This window comes from Triticum dicoccoides, chromosome 2B (assembly GCF_002162155.2).
Source record: "Triticum dicoccoides isolate Atlit2015 ecotype Zavitan chromosome 2B, WEW_v2.0, whole genome shotgun sequence".
Lineage (NCBI taxonomy): Eukaryota > Viridiplantae > Streptophyta > Magnoliopsida > Poales > Poaceae > Triticum > Triticum dicoccoides.
This window is the reverse complement of record NC_041383.1, coordinates 549,070,023-549,075,241: the sequence shown is the minus strand read 5'-3', so window position 1 is coordinate 549,075,241 and position 5,219 is coordinate 549,070,023.

The window sequence follows — 5,219 nt, the reverse complement described above, 5'->3', positions numbered from 1 at the left end:
CGGCGCGGGAAACGCTCGGGCGCGGCAGGGGCGCTCCCACGGCGGGGACGCGGCGCGGCCGGCGGCGAGCGGGCTGCCGGCGAGGCGGCGGTCGATGGCGGCGATGGCGATGGAGCACGGCGACGGCGGCGGAGCACCGGGCGGCGGAGCGCGCGAGGGCGCGGGGCGGCGTGCGTGGGCCCGGGCGGGCCTGCCCTGGGCCCAGCTGGCCGGCGGCAGCGACTGGAGGCGGGAGGCCATGCGGCGCTCTCTGATTGGCAGGGCGCATTGGCGCGGACGTGTCCGGCTCCGTTCGGACGTGTCTGGCGGCGGAGAGGGAGCGGGGCTAGGGTTTCAGGAAGGATTTCATCCGCGAATTTTCGGGGGAGGGCATATTTATAGATTCTGGGAGCTAGGAGAGTCCAAATTAGGTGCGGTTTTCGCCCACACGATCGTGATCGAACGGCGGAGAACATGGAGGGGGTTTGGATGGGTTTTGGGCCACTTTGGAGGGGTGTTGGGCTGCACATAAAAGAGGCCTTTTACGGTTACCCGGTTAACCGTTGGAGTATCAAACGACCTCGAAATGGCACGAAACTTGACAGGCAGTCTATCGTTGCTATACCAAGGACGCTTGGCAAACCTCGGGCCATTCCGAGAAAGTTCAACACCTGCACATGAAAAGAGGCAAAAGGGGGACGCCGGAGGACATAGGAGTGCCGGATTGCAAAACGGACAACGGGGAAAATGCTCGGATGCATGAGACGAACACGTATGCAATGCAATGCACATGAAGACATGATAATATGCAACACGCAAGCAAATGACATGGCAACAACAACGAATAACTGGCAGACACCTGGCGCATCGTATCCGGGGCGTTACAACACTCCTCCACTAACAAGAGATCTCATCCCGAGATCTTAGGACCGAGACGGAAGGGAAAAGGGATGAGGTGAAACAAGAAATCAAGAGAATAAGCAAAGAATCGAGAGCACTCGAGAAGAAGAGAGGAATGAAGAGAATGACGAGAATCGAAAGCTCACGGAATCAGATAGACTATGAAAGCACTCCGGTTAGAACGAGATAAGAAATGAATAAGACTGAAAAGGATATAGGCAGCACTCCAACTGAAAATGGAAGGAATAGAACATGAACTTCACAAGATGGGATGGCACTTGACGAGATGAACAACGCAAAGCCTCCGGAAGAATTGAATGAAAAGAATGGAGAAGAAAATGACAACTTGTGCCACGAATGAAATTGAAAGCATCTTTAGAAGGAAGGTTTAGACGGAGTTGTTGAGAAAATCAACAACGAAAGGAATAAGCTTGTTGTGGTCTTATGGTAACATCTCAAGATCATAAGTTGATAACCGGCCACAAACGGAAATGATTGGATAGCTGAGAAGAACGAAGAAATGCAAAACTCCATTTCAAAATAATACGAAGAATTAATTGCACCTCGAGAAGCAAGAAGAAGGATACTTGAACTCCACCAACAAAATCTTGATGAACTCTTGAAGAATGAATTAAATCATGAGGAACCACCATGAAGAACTCCGGTGACAAAAGGATGATGAGATAGAATGAAGGAAGAAAAAATAAGATGAGCCTTACGATGATTTAGATGGAGGTTCTGACGAAATGGCTGAGGAAATTGAACTCCGGAAAAGAAAAGATGAAAGCACTTGGAACTAGAATTTATTCATCAAGAACAAACTCCGAAGGAAGGGATTACTCACTTGTATGAAAGAAGAATAAGAATTAGTGTTATGCTTATCCTTCATCAATTAATTGATGCGAAGCAATGGATTGCATACAACTTATTCTTGTTGAAGAGGATTAAGGGGAATATGGCATAAAACTTGAGAAAGTCTTCATGAACCACCGTTAGGATTGAAAAGAACGAATGGATTAAAATGATAACCAAAGAAAAAGAATCTTGAATGAACCGCCGTGAGAAATCAAAAATGACTGACGAAAGAGAATGAATCGGCGGGAAGAATTAGAAGAACAAATAAGCTAGAGGGGATATAGATGCAAAAGGACAAAGAGATCATGAGCTAATAAAGAATACTTGACAGATGCACCGGGATAACTGGATAACGGTAGCTGAAATGTGAGGACGAAAAATTCTTCTGGAATGATGGCCTCCGGTGAAACGAAAAAGAAATCAACTCCTGAAATACTCCGGATGGATGAAAAGAATATCTGACAAATGGAATAATTCGTGAGGATAACAAGAAGCTAGAACCACGAAACTTCGAGAGAACAAACAAGATATAGAGGGAAAAACTCTTCTTAGATCTTCAAATTACGACAAGAAACACCACCAAAATAACTGAGGTACTCTGGTAGAATGAAAAGCGAATGGGTTGAGGCAACAATGAAAATGATTTGAAATCGATCTTGGAAAGGCATCTGACTGATGAAATTCATACTTACGTCATACTTCGAAAAGAATTTGGGAATAGCTCCGGATAATTAGAAGAGTCAGGTAAGATCCTGGGAAAAGACTTGTGGGTTAGGGCCCACTCAAAAGGAAAACACCGTTGGAAAGGATTGTTGAACAGATAGATGATGTACCGGAACAATCGAAATATTTGAATGAGGTGACAACCACGAATTAATTGGAACACAGACGAAACTCCTGAGATGTCTTGAACACTCCGGAAGGATAAACTGGCGAGAGGTGAACGAGCAGGGAAAGCACTTGAGCCGAGGGAAAGAATATAATCACTACCGAAAAACTTGAATTGGGTCCATCGGAAAAGAGATGAAGAATGTCAAACAAAAGAGAACTCACTGGTTGAAATGATTGAGGGAAGACTGAAGAGGCTCCGTATGAATGAAGTAGATGGTCGAGAGAGAGTCAGACTCCGGGAAGAAAAGGGTGGGCGGGCGGGAAAACAAAGGCAACTTGGAAGGTGGAAAACTCGATGAATAACTTCAAGAGGAAACACCTGTTGAAATCATTGAGGAAAGAAAGCAAAGACTTTGCACGAGTAGGATGGATACTCGATTACGGACTTCGGCTCTGAGAAGAAAAGGGGTGGGCGGGTGGGAAAAGAAAAACAACTGAGGATTGAACTCAATGATGAAGAAGCTCGAGTCAACTTGACGAGAAATGCACGGGATGAAAAGAGAAGAGAACCAACGACCGGAAAAAAACAACTGCGTGATCCTAAAGAAAATTTGAAGGGGGAAGAGGAGTAATTCAAAACACCTATGTCAAGATTCCTCACCAGAGTGACGAAGGGGCTGAGGAGTAAAAAGAAATCCTACTCTCCGATATAACTAGACTCTGAAAACAATTTTCTTCTAGACTCGACAACGGCCAAACTACACGATCAATCAAGGGGGGCTCCTAAGGTCGGTCGATGCTCTGATACCAACTTGTCAATCGACCGCTCCACCACTTGTTGCGCCCTAGGTTACTGGGTGAAGACGGGGTTGTTAAGAATGAGGTATTTTAAATCCATCAATCTCTTTTTTGGAGTTATATTGGTATAGATTTCACCTAAAGCCTTCCCTAAGGAATGTTGATATTTGTGGTGCTTATCAATGATCCAAGCTTTCTCCATATCCTTCTCGGTGAAAGAGGTTTTTCATCTCTTCGTTGATCTCAAGCAAGCAATTGTTTTTCGTTAGTGGAAGAATTTCACCTCAAGTGTTGAGATGTTTTCATAAGCCCACTACAAGCTTATTCTTTTCGTTGTTGGTTTTGCAACAACTCTGTTATAACCATCTTGGAAGGGTGCTTTGCAAGCCCATTTGTGGCTCAAGTTGGCATTTTCTTCTCCATTCTGTTATTCCAATGATCTATCTTCTATTCTTTCTTCCGGAGGCATTGTGATGTTGCTCTCTTCACTCATCATCTTGAATTGTGAGGTCATGTTCTTTTCATGCTTATCCATTTAACCGGAGTGTTTTCAACTTTGCTCATCTTCGTTGTTTTCTTTCTTTCATTTTGCTCAACACCTCAAGGTTCATGGTTTCACTCGTTTGTCGAAGAAGCAACTTAGTTTACCTCTTCTCTTCCTCTTCCGTTTCTCTCCGGTGCCATCCTAGATCTCGGGACGAGATCCTCTCGTAGTGGTGGAGTGTTGTAACGCCCCGGATGTAACTTTCCATATTCGTAACTCCAACTCTTACCTTTTCCGGAGATGTGATATTTTATTTTCTCCGTGGTTGGGTTTTTGTCTTCGTTTTGCATTTTGTTCATGTCATGCATTTCATCATTGCATCATTTGCATTGCGTCGGCACTCGTTGCTGTCATTGTTTTTAAAACTTGCATTCGCTCGTAGTTGCCACATCCCCCCTTGCCTTCGTTATCCCTTTCAAGACCAACCGTTCATTTGTTGTCCGACCGTTTGAACCTCTCTCACACCCCTCGCGTGCGTCCGAAACCTGCTCCGAACCCGAACCGGACTGTCGTTACCGATAGATCCGGATCATCTCGAAACGTCCCTAAAACATCTCCATTTTTTTATTTGGACTTCCTAAGCCTATTTTTCTCGTCCATCGGATTTCGATCGGAAGATCCAAACTTCCGTCCTTTCCATATATATATAATCCACCCCTAATCTAATTTGAGACCAAACCCTAAAACCTAGGGATCTGTCCCATCCATTCCTTGTCCGCCGCCGCCACCAACTCACCATCGTCCTCGGTATCCATCCCGATTCACCCACCTCCTCTCCCTTCAATTCCCCGTCAAGCCAACCGGCGCCCGTGGCCTTCTCGACTTCAGCCACTCCTCGCTGGCAACTAGCAGGACCGTCGCGTCCCTCTCCGCTGATTCTTCCCGTGCTTCTTCTTTCCCCTGTTTCTCGCTCACATCTCTCTCTCCCCTGCACAGGAACGCCAGGACCGTCGCGCAGCCAGCCCGAGCGCTCGATCCCAAATGGATCGAGGCGCTACCTCCAGCCCGCAATCGCGTGGAGCTCCTCTGCGCTCGAGCTGCAACAGGCCCCGAGCGACCTCGCTCCCTTGCCGTCTCCGGCATCGCGCCCGAACCTGCCCAACCACCCGAGCCGCCTCGAGCTCCCCTCGCCTCCACCTTGTCGCTGCCTCGCTTCCCCGTCCATCTCCGGTGACTGACTGACGACCCGTTGGAGCACCACGACCGTCGCCTCTCCCTTTCCCTCCTTTTTCCCCATATCTTCAAGCTCTCTCTTTCTATCATGGCGGCCTCTCGGGGTTATTCTTCACAGTGCCGCCGCCATGGACCAAGA